This window comes from Canis lupus, chromosome 26, assembly GCF_048164855.1.
Source record: "Canis lupus baileyi chromosome 26, mCanLup2.hap1, whole genome shotgun sequence".
Lineage (NCBI taxonomy): Eukaryota > Metazoa > Chordata > Mammalia > Carnivora > Canidae > Canis > Canis lupus.
Window position 1 is genome coordinate 23,699,746 of NC_132863.1, and position 17,937 is coordinate 23,717,682.

Consider the following 17,937-nt stretch of genomic DNA (forward strand, 5'->3'; position numbering starts at 1 on the left):
CACATGCATGAGTATAATTTATTGGCCAGAACTCAGGCATTGGCCTGGCTCATGATTCTGTTTTTCAAAGTCTGGTGAGTTGTGTAGACTAGATCTGCTCATGTACACCTAGAAACTGAGCCCAGAAATCTGGAAATAACTCTGTGCGGTCACTTTCCCAAACTCCTCTCTCCTTGCCAACTCCGTGCGACTTTGTGGTTCCATGAGGCCTTATGTACTCGACTCTGATGTGCATTTTCCACAACTGTACCCATATCTGGGGCCAAAGCAATATGGGCTCATCCCATCACCTTGGGACCATAGCTTCTTCAGTTAGAGAGGAAAGTTCTCCTTCCTCATGGTTTCAGGTTCCTATAGGTACCTGCCACTACCTTGACCATCTGGGAGGCCTGGAAGCTAGGATACAAGAGAATGGGGAAAAGAAATAGGGATCTCTCTCACTCTCTCTGAAGGTTGGAGACCTCTTTCCTCATTCCTGTTTCTCCCTCCCCTTGCACCAGTGCTCACTTCTAGGTTCAAGGCTGCACTGACACAGCCCAGGAAATACCAGAGGGAAAACCAAGTGTGAATTCACTGCCAGATTGGTGGTACTTCTTCCCCAGCCTGCCTGCCACTGTTGACTTTTCAAGGCCTGATCTAACTGCTCCATGCCTCTGTCCAGAATTTGGAGCTACCTTCTGCAGAGGTGAGGTAGAGACTGCTTACCCATATTACTGGAACTGGAAGCATGACCCCAGGTTGCATCACATCAATCCTTCTGGCTTTCAAGCATACAATGGACTGAAAGGGCTAGGCTGGAAGCAAGAAGGCCTGTGGGATTGATAGGAGAACAATCACAGAGATGACCCCTGGTTTGAGTCTTAAAGATTGGTGGCTGTTTTCAGAAGGGTGGGGGGCTGGGTAGAGCATGCAGGGCAGAGGGATCAGCATAAGCAATGTCTTGGATGGGTTTTAGAGCAGATCGGAAGTGTGGGGTGAAGGCTACAGGACTGAAACAGGATGGAGAGAGAGTACCATGGGAGAAAAGTCTGAAAAATAGGCTGGGACTACATGTTGGGAGATGAGTGGTTGCTTTCTGATTTCTATGGGTTGAAGAAAAAGGCCAGATAATGTTTTCCACTAGTGTGCACAGAAAGGAAGCCCCCACCCCCAGACCTGAGACAGGATGTGGGGATGTATGTGGGTGTCTGAGGCCTTGGCAGGGAAAAATGGCATCTAGGCTGAAAAGGCCAATGGCCCAGTTCCTGTGGAGAAAGAAGGGCACAATTTTACAGCTACCAAAAAGGATCGCCATACTGCTGCAGTCTTTCTTGGGTCAGATGATCAGTGATCATCCGTCATCACATCCATTAGAGGATCTGTACCCAAGATAATAAATCTGACATTTTCCAAGAGCTTACTCTAAGTTAAGTAGGGCTAGGGAGAGAGGATGGTAGATCAGGTGAGAGTTTAGAGGTAAGAGTGACAAAGAGCTTTTGCTACATGCTTGTTTATATTTTTTAAAAACTTGAACTACATATAGTTATATATTGTTGCAAATAAATTATGCAGTAACTGACTAAACTCAGTAGCTTAACATGATGAAAATTTATTACTTCATGTAGTTTCTAAGAATCAGGCATCTGGGATCAGCTTTGCTGGATGGTTCTGGCTCAGGGTCTCTTTCATGAGGTTGAGCTAAGATGTTGGCCAGGGCTGCACTCATTTGAAGGCTTGACTGGGGCTGGAGGGCCTACTTCCAAGATGGCTCATTCACATGGCTGTTGGCAAGAAGCTTCAGTAAATCCCCGTGTGGGCTTCTCCACAGGGCTGCTCATGATATGGCAGCTGTTTTCCCCAGAACAAAATATCTAAAAGAGAGAGATCAAGAGACTGAGCCAAAGCTGCAGTGCCTTTTAGAAACCTAATCTTAGAAGTGACACACAAACATTTCTTCCATATTCTCTTGGTCATACAAGTCATTGCAGTTCAGTATGGGTGGGGACTGTACAAGGATTTGCATGTAGTGGGATGGGGGAAGTCATTCAGGGTAGCCTTGGAAGGTGGGTACCACAACATGTAAATGGATCACTACCAATTCAGTTCCTTTGTAAATTTAAAACGATCACTGAGGCTTTGTTATTGAGAAAAAAGCAAGTTGCCTTGTTATATAGTCTATATAGATATATAGAGGCAGAGACACAGGCAGAGGGGAAGCAGGCTCCATGCAGGGAGCCTGATGTGGGACTCGATCCCAGGTCTCCAGGATCACACTCTGGGCTGAAGGTGGCGCTAAACTGCTGAGCCCCCCAGGCTGCCCTACGGTCTTACTTAAATAAAAAAGAAACACAAGGGGCACCTGAGTGGTTCAGTGGTTAAGCGTCTGCCTTTGGCTCAGGTTGTGATCCCAGGGTCCTGTGGGGAGCCTGCTTCTTCCTCTGCGTGTGTCTCTGCCTCTCTCCATGTCTCTCATGAATAAATAAATAAATAAATAAACAAACAAACAAATAAATAAATAAAATCTTAATAAAAAAGAAACACAAAACCCATATATTTCTATTATACATACATATGTAAAGAAAAGAAAAGTATAGAAAAGTCTGGAAGGATATACTTAAATCTGCTAACAGGGTTACCTGTTACTTCTGGGAAGTGAAATGAAATGAAATGTCATGAAATGGAATTTACCGCTTTTACACATATTTTCTTTATGGCTTGGATTATTAGGTTATTGTTCCAATTTTCTGCAGAGCAAGAAATTTTCTGGAGAGCAAACTGCCCCAAACTTAGTGATATAAAACAACAATCCTTGTATTCTGCTCACAGATTCTATGAGTTGGGAATTTGGATAAAGCACAGCAGAACTGGTTTGTCCCTGCTCCAAAGCTGGGGGACTATGACCGTGGGAGTGGCTTCATTTGTGGCACCTGGGCTCAGATACGGCCACTGTTCAGAATACCTACAGATGCCCTCTCCGTGTGGCTCAATATCTCTCGCAGAATTAAAATTTTGTTCCAAGAGAAAGCGTCCTTGAAGGAAGCATCTGGAGAGAAGATATTCCAAGAGAACCAGGCAAAGCTGTGTGTCTCTTCTGCCCCAATCTCAGAAGTCACATAGCATCACTTCTGCCATTCTCTATTGGTTAAATTATCCACAAGCCCATTCAAAATTAAGGAAAGAGGACATAGATCCACCGCCCCCCTCAATAGGAGGAGTGTCAACAAATATGCAGGAGGGAAAAAAACCCTTCCATGGCTAGTTTTATAATTTTAAAGATTTGTTTATTTATTTGAGAGAGAGAGTGTGTGTGTGCATGCAAGTGGGGGAAGAGGCAGAGGGAGAGGGAGAGAATTCCAAGCAGACTCCCCACTGAATGCAGAGTCCAATGTGGGGTTTAATCCTACAACCCTGAGATCAGGACCTAGACCAAAATCAAGAGTAGGACACTTAACCATACCTAAGCTCATACTCAAAACTGCGACATCCAGACTCTTAGGTTCTTTATGTCCTTGAGTTGGACTGGAGAATTTCAGAGAAACTGAGATAACTTAACAGTTACAACTCATACAAGCTATACAGGTTATACAACTTACAATTCTTTTTTGCTGTTGTTTCTTTTCTGTTCCTGGAACCAAGCCCTTTATGTAAATACTTATTATAAATTTATTTGTTCCCCATGCCTGTTCCAAAAAGGATTTGAGGAAACTTTTAAGAATTCATATGGTGTAATTGTTTGATCAAAATACCAAGGTGAAGGGAAAGTTGAAACAGTAAGTTGAGACCAGAGGAGAAGTTAGTTCTTAACAATATATGCTGCAAAGTCTAAAGTAAATATTTAGCACTGCAGGACTAGACTAGAAGGGACTGTATGTTATTTGACCCAATCCCCCAACTGGCTCTTGAAATCTTTTTCCAATATCCCTACCAAGTAGCCTGCTAGCCTCAGTTTGCCCGCCTTTGGTGACAATATCCCAAGGCAAGCCCAACTATTAGAAGGTATGAACCTAGGAGTCATAAACTCAAATCATTCCAAGAGCCAGACAGGCAATAAAAATGAATGAGGTAGGTCTGTGGGGGGCTGGGGAGCATATAATCAAGTGGAACACACACATTGGTTGTATCTGGGGCAACTGTTACTCCCTCAAATGATTGCCAGGTGGAAACCCACGTCCAGTGTGGCCAAGTCCTTGGATATTTCTTTTTCTTTCTTTTTTTTTTTTTCCCTTGGATATTTCAAGAGAAGTTGCATATCCCAATGTATATGGGAAATCTTGTTTTTAAATATTGGCAATTAATTCTTTATAAAATATTGAGTAGGCCAAATAAAACACAACTGCAGGCAGATGCTGCCTATGATCCACCACTTTGTGAGTCCAGAAAAGGCCAAAGTTGTGGGCTTTCAAGTTGGGTTAGAACAGTCTTTGACTGAGTCTCTGTCCCTTATTCATCTGGTAATCACTGTAGCCTCAGTGTTCATCTGTAAAATTGGGATAATAATAAGTCCTTCCTCTTAAAGAGATAGATATGTGATAAGAAAGATAGACTGTGGATCCCTGGGTGGCGCAGCGGTTTGGCGCCTGCCTTTGGCTCAGGGCGCGATCCCGGGTCTCCGGGATCGAGTCCCACATCGGGCTCCCGGTGCATGGAGCCTGCTTCTCCCCCTGCCTGTGTCTCTGCCTCTCTCTAGCTCTCTCTCTGTGTAACTATCGTAAATAAATAAAAATTAAAAAAAAAAAAAAAAAGATAGACTGTAGGGAACTTGGGTGGTTCAGTGGTTGAGTGTCTGCCTTTGGCTCACGGTGTGATCCCTGGTTCGGGGATTGAGTCCCACATTGGGCTCTCTCCAGGAAGCCTGCTTCTCCCTCTGCCTATCTCTCTGCCTCTCTCTCTCTGTGTGTCTCTCATGAATAAATAAATAAAATCTTAAAAAAAAAAGATAGACTGTAAAGTGCTTACCACAGTGCCTGACAGATAGGAAGCACCCAAAAAATGCACTCCTATAAATAAATAGTTCATAAATAAGAAAGGGAAAAAGAAAGAAATAAAGAAAAGGAAGGAAGGAGAGAGAGAAGGAGAGGGAGGGAGGGGGAAGGAAGGAGCAAAGAAATAAAGAAAAAATATTTATAAATAAATATGCAGTTCTAGGGATCCCTGGGTGGCGCAGCGGTTTGGCGCCTGCCTTTGGCCCAGGGCGCGATCCTGGAGACCTGGGATCGAATCCCACATCAGGCATCCCGGTGCATGGAGCCTGCTTCTCCCTCTGCCTATGTCTCTGCGCCTCTCTCTCTATCATAAATAAATGAAAATTGAAAAAAAAACATTAAAAAAAAAAAACGTTTTAAAAAAAAAAAAATATGCAGTTCTAAATAAAGGCAATTAATAAACACACTATGAAGGCCTGTCTAGGCTTCATCCACTGATCCCAAGTCAGCCTATGAGGGTTTTTGAGGTACATTCCAAAATTTAGGGGACTTTGTTTTAATTTTAATTTAACTGTCTTAATTTAATTTAATTATGCTCAATTGTTTAATTGTTCACATTTTCCTCCTAACATGCAGCATATTCCTATGTCCAGGTGGCAGTGCTGAATGGATAGGGACGGGAATGTGCCGTGCTTCTGTGTGTGTGTGCGCGCGCGCGCGTGTGTGTGTGTGAGGGGGCTCAGGGGAGAGGGCATTCCAGGTGGGGAGACCTCCTAGAACAAAGGCATGGAGAGACCTGTCTGCTCATGGAGCCAGGCCAGAGAGAAAAGAGAAACATGTCCAACAGTAAGGTAGGTCCACATTGACAGGAGGACCCTCCGGCCTTTTCCTCTGGGAGGTGAGGAGCCATCAGAGAGTCGTGGGCAGGGCAGGTCTGCAGGGGCAGGACAGGGATAACTGAGAATTATCATGGTTTGCCAGTCACTGAATGAGCTTCCACAGGCCTCACCTCAAATCAGAGTAAAGAGTTTGTGTCTCCTGTCCACAAGTCTGGGAGCCTCTGGGGAAGGAGGGAATGAATATTTCTTTTAAATCTTGTTGCCTTAGAGACAACACCCATTATCTGCAGAGGACATGAGAGAGTGAAGGGCCTGTAGTGGGCCACCTGGCTGTGTGCAGAGGGGAAGTGTGGGCTCCAGTCTCAGGTGTTAACTACGTCCCGTTGGCCAGTTTGCGTATCTATAGGGTGGGGATGTAATAGTACCTTCATACTAGGGAATTGTAAGGATTGATGTTCTTGACTCCTTGTAAGTGCTCCATAAATGTCCCTTCTGGGACTTTCAGCTCTCCCAGTGGCCTTCCCCTTTGTCTCCTTGCCATAGGCCCTCACCTTGTATATGTGGATTATCTGTCTCCCCATCCCATCTGCTCTTTCTCATTTTATCCCTGATCCCACTTTTCTACTGGTTAAAAATGTGTCTTTGAATTTCTTTCCTTCTGATGTTCTTTGGGAAAGGCCAAAAGATCACACATAGCTAATAAATGGCAGACATGGGTCTTGAATCCAGGTCTGACTGACTCTTCAGTTCATAAGCTTTGATGCCACAAACTTTTGTGCTCCTTGGGCCTGACACTCGTTGACTGTGAGAAATTGAGTGTCTTGCCCAAGACCCCACAACATCAATGGCAGAAATGGGATCTAACACCAGATCTACCTGGCTCCACAGCTGGTGATGGGTGATTCTCCCTTAGCCTGCGCTCCCCAGTTCTCATATGGAATCTTTAGTTGTACTTGAGAATAATCACTATGCTTCTTCCATCTGGCCATTAAATAATGAAGCATTTTACTATAGCACTTCATTATCGACTCTCCCATAGGAATTCTGTGAGGTCATCTAGCCAGAGTCACATCCAGTTCATGGATGAAGAAACTGAAGCTCAGAGAGGAAAAGCAACTTGTCCAAGGCCACATGGAATTGGTATATCTAAGACTCCCTCACTTCCACAGTTCTAGCTCAGTGCAAAGTCCACATCTTAGCCACCTTCAGGTGCCTTGTTATTCCTATAGTTACTCTTGCCTCCTATAGTTTTTCCTATAGTTACTTTAAGCAAACATTTCCTGATGGGTTGGCTACCCAGTATCAGATGCCAGCTTTTTGCAGAGACTGGGTCTGGTTGTGAGCAGCACCAGAGATGGCCTTGCTGCTCAGGGGAGGGAAAGAGAAATAATCATGTCCTAATGGATCTTCATGCTCCTCCAGGTGTTGGTCATCCTGTAATCACCAGCTCCAGGATGGTGGGATTGCTAATGACAGATTTCATTAGGATCACAATACCTACTTAGGTTCTTTTTTTAAGAGACTTTATTCTTTTAGAGCAGTTTTAGGTTACAGCAAAACTGAGGGGAAGGTACAGAGATTCCCCACATACTACACGCATGGCCTTCCTTGTTTTCAATGTCCCCAACCAGAGCTGTACTTTTATTACAATTGATGAGCCTCCACTGAAACATAATCATCATCCAGAGCCTATAGAAGCTTACAGTAAGGTTGACTCTTGGTATTATACATTCTTTGCATTTGGGCACATGTATAATAACATGTATCCATCATTATGGTATCCTATTGAGAAATCTCACTGCCCTAAAAATCCTCTGTGCCCTGTCTATTCATCCCTTCCTGTAAACTCCTGGTAACCACTGATCTTTTTTGCCATCTCCATAGTTTTGCCTTTTCCAGAATGTCATAGAGTTGGAAGCATACAAAATGTCTTTTCAGTTTGGCTTCTTCACTTAGTAATACAGATTTAAGTTTCCTCCTTGTCTTTTCATGGTTTAATAGTTCATTTCTTTTTAGTGCTGAGTAATGTTCCATTGTCTGGGTGTACCACAGCTTATTGACCCAGTGAACAACTCCCTATTACCCCCTCCCTTCAGCCCTCGGCAGCCATCACTCCGTGGTCTGTCTCTATATTTTGACTATTTTAAGTACCTCCTATACTTGGAATCATACAGTACTTACCTTTTTATGTCTGGCTTACCAGACACTTAGCATCATGTCCTCTAGGTTCATCCACTGAGGTTCTATAGCATGTCAGAATTTCCTTCTTTCCTTCCTTCCTTCCTTCCTCCCTTCCTTCCTTCCTTCCTTCCTTCCTCCCTCCCTCCCTCCCTCCCTCCCTCCCTTCCTTCCTTCCTTCCTTCCTTTCTCCCTTCCTTCCTTTCCCTTCCTTCCTTCCTTCCTTCCTTCCTTCCTTCCTTCCTTCCTTCCTTTTTTCTTTCTTTCTTTCTTTCTTTCTTTCTTTCTTTCTTTCTTTCTTTCTTTCTTTCTTTCTTTCTTTCTTCTTTCTCTTCCTAAAGATTTATTTATTTTTTCATGAGAGACACAGACTGAGAGAGAGAGAGAGGCAGAGACACAGATAGAGGGAGAAGCACACTCCTTGCAGGGAACCCGATGTAGGACTCGATCCCAAATCCCAGGATCACGACCTGAGCCGAAGGCAGGTGCCCAAACCCTGAGCCACCCAGGTGTCCCTGTCTGTTTCTTTCTTTTTCTTCTTTTCTTTTCTTCTCTTCTCTTCTCTTCTCTTCTCTTCTCTTCTCTTCTCTTCTCTTCTCTTCTCTTTTCTTTCTTTCTTTTCTTTTCTTTCTCTTCTCTTCTTTTCTTTTCTTTGCCTTATGCCCACTCTGGAGCTTGAACTCACAACCCTGAGATCAAGAGTTGTAGGCTTTACTGACTGAGCCAGGCACGGACCCCTTAATTTCCTTCATTTTTAAAGTTGAGTAATATTCCATCTCATGTCTATATCACATTTTGTTTAGGACACTTGGGTTGATTCTACCTTTTAGCTATTGTGAATAATGCTGCTATGAACATGGGTGTGCAAATATGTCTTTGAGACCTTGCTCTCAGTTCTTTTGGGTATATATCTGGGGGTCAAATTTCTGGATCATCTGGTAACTCTGTTTTTAGTATTTTGAGAAACCACCATACTGTTTCCACAGTGATTGCACTATTTTATATTCCCACCAACAGTGCACAAGGGTTCCACTTTCTCTGACCAACACTTGTCATTGTCTGTTTTCTGGAAATAGCCATCTTAATGTGAAGTGGGATCTCATTGTGGTTTGGATCTACATTTCCTCTAATGATTAGTGATATTGAGCTTCTTTTCATGTGTTTATTGACCGTTTGTAGATTTTAGGAGAAATGTCTATTTAAGTCCACCCATTTTTTAATCAAGTTGCTTTTTTGTTGTGTTGATTGTAGGAGTTCTTTATACATGCTGGATATGATTTGCAAATATTATTTTCTGTAGGTTGCCTTTTCCTTCTGATGATTATGGAAGAGACTTTCTCAGTGACCACCATGAAGCGCTGAAAGTTTTCCTAGTGGGATGCCTGGGTGGCTCAGTGGTTGAGTGCCTGCCTTCGACCCAGGGCGTGATGCTGGGGTCCTGGGATCAAGTCCCACATCGGGCTCCCTGCAGGAAGCCTGCTTCTCTCTCTGCCTATGTCTCTGTCTCTCTCTTTCTGTGTCTGTCATGAGTAAATAAATAAAATCTTTTAAAAAAAGTTTTCCTAGTGGACATAAATATATATCTTTCCCCCTTTTTTTAAGGGGGAAAAGATTTTATTTATTCATTCATGAGAGACAGAGAGAGAGGCAAAGACACAGGCAGAGGGAGAAGCAGGCTCTTTGTGGGAGCCTGATGTAGGACTCAATCCCAGGACCCTGGGATCACGCCCTGAGCTGAAGGCAGATGCTCAACCACTGAGCCACCCAGGCATCCCTCCCCTTATTATATTTTCATGAACATTTCCCCATATCATCAGATGCTCTTAAAAAACATCATTTTCAGTGGTAATCTAATATTCCTTCTTACTGACAAATCTTAGTTTATCTGGTCATTCTCCTAATATCAGACACAATATATCCCTATTGTGAATGAAGCCAGGATGAACATACTGGTGACTAATTCTTTAGGAACATCTCTCATTATTTTCTCACAATTGATTCCTGGAAGTGGAATGGGCTGACTCAGATGGTTCTTAGTCATCATGTTCATTTTCCTTATGATCTGTGCCAATTTCATCCCATCAGCAGCAGGATAAAAGTGATCCTCTCTCTAATCTTGCCAACGTTGAGTATCATGCTTTTAAAAATCTAATGTGAAATACAAATGTTGATAATATATATTTTTAAATTGTGTGTTGTGTGTTGCTATGTGCCAGGCACTGTGCTACGCCCAGAGGATACAGATAAGTAAGACAAAACCCAATCCTGGGACAATGATTCAATGATTCTGGAGCATTGTCCAGTCACCAGGCATCTATGACCTGCTTCGGGCTCTGAGATTTCAGTTATCATTGTTTTTTCTTCATCCTCATGATTTATGGTACCTTAAAGCTGGGAGAGCAATTTCTTACCCATTCTCTGGGTAAGTTCTCACAGCAGCCCTTCCGGGGGCAAATAGGGAAACGAGGTCCAGAAAGGTGAATTAACTTGCCCAAGGACATACAGCCAGTTAAATGCCTGAGGAAGAAGCAATTAGCAGCCAACTCCCGTCTGGTTTTCTTCAGAAAACATCAAAGATGTGAGTTTAGAAGGCATTAGCTTGATTCTCAGCTGGCAGGGCCTCCCTCAGGTCCCAGAGCCTCATCGACACTGGGCACTCAGCCAAGCAAGAACCATCCAGGTTATCTCAGGTGCTTGGCCTCCATTCAAGCCCGGCATCTTGTTTCTTCTGGAAAGGGGCTCTGGGATGCCACCTCCTTGCATTCTAATAAATCATTCCCTTTACAGCCCGTTTTTAAAAAATTGAGCTATAGCTGACATAATATTATATCAATTTCAGGTGTACAACTTAATGATTTGATATTTGTATATGTTGCAAAATGATTACCACAATAAATCCAGCTAGCACCCATCACCACATACAGTTACAAAAAGTTTTTTTTCTTATAATGAGAACTTTCAAGATCCACTCTTTCAGCTACTTTCAAATATGCAATATAAAGATCATTAACTGGGACGCCTGGATGGCTCAGCGGTTGAGTGCCTGCCTTTGGTCCAGGGCGTGATCCTGGAGTCCCGAGATCGAGTCCACATCGGGCTCCCTGCATGGAGCCTGCTTCTCCCTCTGCCTGTGTCTCTGCCTCTCTCTTGGTGTGTCTCTCATGAATAAATAAAATAAAATAAAATAAAATAAAATAAAATAAAATAAAATAAAATAAAAAGATCATTGACTATAGTCACTCTGCTGTATGTTACCTACTCAGGACTTATTCATTCTATAATTGGAAGTTTGTACCGTTTGACCCCCTTCACCCATTTGGCCCACTCTCCACTCACCACCTAAGGCAACTACCAAACCAATTTGTTCTCTGTTTCCATGAGCTCACATTTTCGTTGTTATTGCGGTTTGTTTGTTTTTGATTTTTGGTTTCCACATATAAGTGTGATTATAGGGTATTTATCTTTTTCTGTCTGACTTATTTCAGTCACTTTTGCAGTCTTTTTACACAACCCCCTTTCAACCCTCTTCTGCAAATGATATTACATTTCCCAAAATATCCAACTCTCTTAACCAGCAGGACTCCTTACATTTGCAATTATTGTTTCCCTGGAGGACACTAAGGCCTTCATCCAATAAAGGAAGAAAAGACACCCACCATTTACAGAGCACCTACTGAGTGCTAGGCACTGTCTCACACCATATCTCAGTCAATTCTCACAACAAACTGGGGCAGTAGCATTAATAGCCCCATTTTGCAGATGAGGAAACTGAGTCCAAGAGAGTTAATGTGATTTACACTGAATCATTCAGCTATCTGGCGAGAGGTGGAGCAGAGATTAAACCTAAGAAAACCTAAGACCATCTTGACCCCACAGGCTTGTTATTTTTCATAGCCCAGAGCTGCACTATCCACTTAAACTCAAATTAATTCAAATTGAGTAAATATAATTCAGTTCCTCAGGAGCACTAGCCGTATTTCAAGCGCTCAATAGCCACATGTGATTGGTAGGTACCATATTAGACACTGCAGACATAGAATATTTCCATTACTGTATAAAGATTTTTTGGACAATGCTGCTCTAGAATGTCAGAGGGAAGAAAGGAAATTTGGTGATTTTCCCGTTGCAAGAGGAGTCAGGCCATCTGTCATTTGTCAGCCCTGTGGGGTGTCCGTCAGAAGCTATTTTTCCTGGGTGAGGTCATAATAAAACTGTCCATGGGTGTCCAGGCTATGATTTACCTTTCTCCTGGTTTGGTAGGAGACTGCAAGCTGGTTCCATTCAGTCTGACCCAGGCTAGGTACCAGCAGATCCCTTTCTTCACTCTCCTCCTGCTCCCAACTGCCTAAGTATCCAGTGCCCTCCACTGTTGCAGAGCATTTGGGATGCCTCCAGCCACTAAAATGGGATGTCCTCACAGGATAAGACAGATGAGGACTGAGCAAAATTGCATGGCACAGAGGGCTTCGTTCTGGCTGGGTGGTCACTGGGTGTCACGTTTGCCACCGGGCAGAGATATCCTCACTGAGTGACAATGAGGGGGAGGACTGATGGAGCTCATTGGCAAGGAGATGTCTGGTTGTAATGAGATATTTTTTTCTTGCATAGCAACACAACTCTTTCCAATGTTTGGGAGTTCTCATTTTGTAAATGAAGGTAGTCTTTCTGCCACCAGAGAAACCCAAAAGTTCAGATGTTTGCTTTAACAGCTTCTACTACAGGTAAGAGATAGACATATGATCAAAACTTAACCACTCATGGCAGCCAGGGTGGCTCAGTGGTTTAGCGCTGACTTCAGCCCACGGCCTGATACTGGAGACCCGGGATCAAGTCCCACGTCGGGATCCCTATGTGGAGCCTGCTTCTCCCTCTGCCTGTGTCTCTGCCTCTCTCTCTGTGTCTCTCATGAATAAATAAATAAAAATCTTAAAAAAAAAAAAACCTCACCCATTCAGAGCTTGGGTTACAAAGGAGCTGGGACTATGGAGAATCCTTATGGGGAGGGTGGATGAGAGTAATATTGAGACAATGCCCATGGTCTGTGGTGAAAGCTGGGCATCCTCCAGTCTGGCCAATAGTACATGCTCCCACATGACCTGGCCTTCCTCATTCCTGGCCACTTCTAGAAAATTCCTGGTGATTTTTTGAACTTCCCATTACCCCTTTAATGAATCTCATTTCTGTTGCCTTCAGTTAGAGTTGGTTTCTATTGCTTTTGATGAATAGTGCTCACTGGAATTAGATCATTTCTGGTTCGGAGTTTGCTCTATCTGGTAGGGAGGAGTCTCTTCTCTGGCCCCCATGATCTTTCTATATCAGGACCTTTTGTTCCCACCCCATTGGCCTCATTCCCCTTATTGCATTCTTACCATTGTTTCCCTCAAATTTAGCAAACCTCTGGAAACGAGGTTGGAAGCTCTGATCTGACTTGTCAATACTTCTTTCATTCTGAATCCCCTCTCCAGGAATTTGGGGACTTAGACAATCTTTTCCCTATTTTTCTTCCAAAATAACTCTTTCCTGAGCAATAAATGCCTCACAGTCCAGGTTGGATCAAAAAGGTATCACACTGTGAAAAGGAAATGGAACATACTAGTAATGTATCAAAAAAATTATCCTACCACCCTAAATTAGCTACCACAGTTTGCCCAGACCGAGTGTTTTCTTGGGACATGAGACTTTTGGTGCTTAAACAAGCAAAGTCTTGTGCAAACCAGAAGGAGTTGGTCACTCTATGCTTTAGTACTACTACTATTACTCCTACTAATCCTATTCCTCTACAGAGTGTTACACAGATTGCTGTGGGCACAATCAGCACCACACTCTCATCAACACATCAGCAGTGCTTTATCAAATGTCCTTTTTCTTTCTGATTAAGTGAAAAAAAGTCTTACAATTGTTTAAATTTCCATTTCCTTTATTTTATTTTATTTTTTACTAAATATTTCATTGATTTATTCATGAAAGACACAGAGAGAGGCAGAGACATAGGCAGAGAGAGAAGCAGGCTCCATGCAGGGAGCCCCATGTGGGACTCGATCCCAGGTCTCCAGGATCACGCCCTGGGCCAAAGGCAGGTGCCAAACCGCTGAGCCACCCAGGTGTCCTCATTTCCTTTAATATGAGTGAGCAGAAGCATGTTTTTGCATGTTTAAAGGCCATGTTTTCTATTCTTTTTCTTGGAAATATCTGTTCTCCCCTTTAATCCACGTTTGTTTTTGAAAATTATGAAGCAATAAAGACACCCAGTTTAATATGGTGGTTTGATGACACCTATATGAACTCCACTTTCTATATTTATTTATTTATTTGTTTTAAAGATTTTATTTATTTATTCACAAGAGACCCAGAGAGAGAGGCAGAGACACAGGCAGAGGGAGAAGCAGGCTCCATGCAGGGAGCCTGAGGCGGGACTTCATCCTGGGTCTCCAGGATCACGCCCTGGACTGAAGGCGGCGCTAAACCACTGGGCCACGGGGGCTGCCCGAACTCCACTTTGAAAAAAAAAGATTTTATTTATTTATTCATGAGAGATACACAGAGAGAGGCAGAGACATAGGCAGAGGGAGAAGCAAGCTCCCTGTGAGGAGCCTGATGCAGGACTTAATCCCAGGACTCCAGGATCATGCCCTGAGCTGAAGGCAGACACTCAAACACTGAGCCACCCAGGTTCCCATGAACTCCACTTATATGACAACAAAGAATTTTAAAAAATGTATCATCCCATGATGCTAATGGTACAGGAGGAAGATATTAGTGGTCCAGCAAGCTTTTGGCTGACAAAGACAGAGGACAAGTAGTAACTGACTTAACAGAGGGAGGAAGTTATGCCTCAGACTGTGCAGAAGGGAATATTGATGACTGAAAGATGAATCCAGAATCCTTCCACAGAGAGGATGGATGCTAAAGTTGAGGAAATCTCCCAGAGAGTAGAACAAAAACACAAAAAAAAAAAATTAAAAAAAAAAGAGGGAAAATAAGAGAAAAACAATGAGAATATTAAGAGCTCAGTTCATGTGGTACAACTTCTGACTAAGAGATGTTCCAGAAAGAGAGAACAGAAGGGGAAAAAATAGGAGAAAATTATCAAAGAAATAATATAAGGAAATTTCCCAGGACAATGAGATACACGTCTCCAGATTGAAAGGATTCAGCTAGCACAATGAGGAACAGCACTCACTGGGGGGAATCATCATTAAATATCATAACATTAGATAAAGAGAACAGCGTAAAAGCTTCCAAAGATTAAAAAAAAAAAGAATTAGTCGTATACAAAGGAACAGGATTCAGAATAATGTTAGAGGTCTTAAATGTAGATACCAAAAGATAGTAGAGCAAGGCCTTGAAAATTCCAAGAGAAAATAATTTTCAACCTAGATTACTATACCTTGCTAAACTATTAATCAAGTGTAAGAACAGTATAAAGACATATTTAGACAAACAAGGACTAAACATAGTTGCTTCCACGAACCTTTTCTTAGGAATCTAGTGAAAGATGTGCTACATGGAAATGAAGGAGTAAATCCATAAACCAGAAGGCACTGGGTCTGGGGAACTGGGAATCCAAGCCAGGAGAAAGACATAGGAAAGACAGAGAATGACAGTTGTGCATTAGGTTTGCAGAGCATTAGTACAGATTGGAGTTGAGGTCTTCAGGAGAAAAAACAAAACAAAACTCATATACTATTTGTGATGTTTAAGTATCCTGAAAATTCATTGCTGAGCATTTTCCTGATTTATTGACCCTATACAAAGAAAATTGACAATAGCTATAAAGAAAACTAATGAGGGGATCCCTGGGTGGCTCAGCGGTTCGGCACCTGCCTTTGGCCCAGGGCGTGATCCTGGAGTCGCAGGATCGAGTCCTGCGTCGGGCTCCCTGCACGGAGCCTGCTTCTCCCTCTGCCTATGTCTCTGCCGTTCTCTCTCTCTCTCTATCATGAATAAAAAAAAAAATCTTAAAAAAAAAAACTAATGAAAAAGAAAAAAAAATCAAGACAATTATTAGCCTTAGAAAGCACCAAAAGATGTGGAAGAAATGAAACATTGACTTAATGAAACATGAACATAAATACATTATTTGATTTAGTAGAAAACAGTATTTGTAGTCATTATAGGGTAAACATGATTTACCTACTTAATTTTATTGAATAATGGTAGGTAGAATAGTAGTGTAGGTTAACAGGAGAAGGAAGTAAACTGGGACCCAAAGGATTATTCAGAATTAGGTATCTTCGTTGGGACCAGCTAACTACTGTGACAAAAAGCCTCCACATCTCAATCACTGAATCCAACAAAAGTTTATTTCCTTGTCCATCTTAAATAATGGAGGTTGGCCGGCTTCCTGGCCAGCTCTCCTCTAAGGGGTGTCTCATTGATCCAGTTTTTTTCTTTTTTTTCTTTTTTTCATTGACCAGTTTCCTTCCACTTTGCGGCTCAACCATTTCCGAAAGCCTTGGAATACTTCACTTTTTTTTTTAAGTTTTTATTTTAATTCCAGTTAGTTAACATACAATGTTGTAAGTTTCAGATGTACAATGGAGTCCTTCATTTTAAAGCAGAGAAAGTGTGAACAGGTATATGGGAGGTTTTTATGGGCCAGGCCTGAGAATGCATGCATCATATTCAATTGGCCAGAAATTGGTCTTAACTGCAAGGAAGGCTGAGAAGAGGGTAGTCAGTCTAGTTGTGTGTTCAGGAGCAAGGAAGAAAGGGGAGCAAGTACCAATATCTGTTAGAATAGGTAAAGGCAAGGTGTGGAGTGAGGAAGAGCATCTCAGTATCCATTCATGTAATACATATTTATTGAACACCTACCATAGACTAAGCAAGGTTTTAGGCATGGCAGCTATAGTGGTAAAAAGAGACTCTGCTCTTGTGGAGCTTCTGTTTGGTGAGGAATGGCATATGGATTTTTTTTTTTTTAAGTGGGTCCCATGCCCAGTGTGGAGATGAACACGAGGCTTGAACTCATGAACCTGAGATCAAAACTTGAGCTGAAATCAAGAGTCAGAGGGTTAACTAACTGAGCCCCCGGGGGCCCCCAGCATATGGATTTTTATGGGGGTGGTGGTGGATTAGAACCTAGCCTTTCAGACCAATGTGGCTGCAACAGACTTGTCTCAATCTTGTAGGAAGTCATAATGGCTTTAGATTTGATTCTAAGAGCAGTGAGATTCCATCAAAGGATGTTAAGCCAGCAATAGGACATGATTTATTTTACCTTTTGAAGTGATCAGCCTGGCTCCTTAGGGGAGAACGGCTTGGCAGGGCAGGGCTGGACATGAGTGGAAGCAGGTATCAGGGTGGCACTGGAGATGGAGAAAGGTGGAGAGATGGGAGAAATATTTGAGAGGCAGATGGAGAGAGATGATGCGTGAGTGGATGAGGGAGTGAAGGAGAGGGAAGAAAGAGGGGTAATTCCTAAACTTTTATGGCTTGAGTGACTGAGTGACCCTACAAGTCTTAGTAGCAGTTCGGGACTTAATCAGATAATGGGTTTGAAAGCGCTTTGGGAAAGGTCAACTGGCAGCTGAAAACGCGTGACCTCGCGTGGCTCGACCAAGGCGCTGAGTCCCATTTTACAGATGGGGAAATTGAGGCACGAGAGCCCGGCAGATGGAGGCGGGCACAGCGCGCTCGCCTCACCTCCTGGGTGGGTGAAGGACCGAGGCGCGCTGGGCGCCTACTAAGCGCCAGTGCGGTTCCCCGCCCGGCTCCCTGCGCCGGCTTCCCTGTTCGCCGCTCGTGCTCCAATAAAGTTATTGAAATTGACATCGGTTGCTAAGGAAGTGGGTCGCTGAGCCGGGTTGCTAAGGAAGTGAGCGGCCGCCGTCTCTCCCCATCCGGGGCAGCGGGGAATGGCTGAGGCCGGGGCTTGCCGCCGCCCCCGCCGCCGCCGCCGCCGCCGCCGCCGCCGCCGCCGCCGCCCGCTGTCGGCTCGCGCCGCAGGTGAGTCGGGGAGGGGCCCGAGCTCCCTCCGGGCAGGCCGGTCGCGCCCAGCCGCTAGCGATCCGCCC

General features: G+C 43.4%; 1 long non-coding RNA gene across 1 annotated transcript; it reads right to left on the minus strand.

The window, feature by feature from the left end:
- Nucleotides 1–1,435: 1,435 nt before the first annotated feature.
- LOC140618306 (uncharacterized) lies at nucleotides 1,436–17,666 on the minus strand. The gene is made up of 3 exons (XR_012018487.1): nucleotides 17,567–17,666; nucleotides 17,142–17,229; nucleotides 1,436–1,850 (listed from the first exon to the last, which is right to left on the minus strand). It is a non-coding gene; the product is annotated as an uncharacterized lncRNA (long non-coding RNA).
- Between the last annotated feature and the right edge of the window lie 271 nt (nucleotides 17,667–17,937).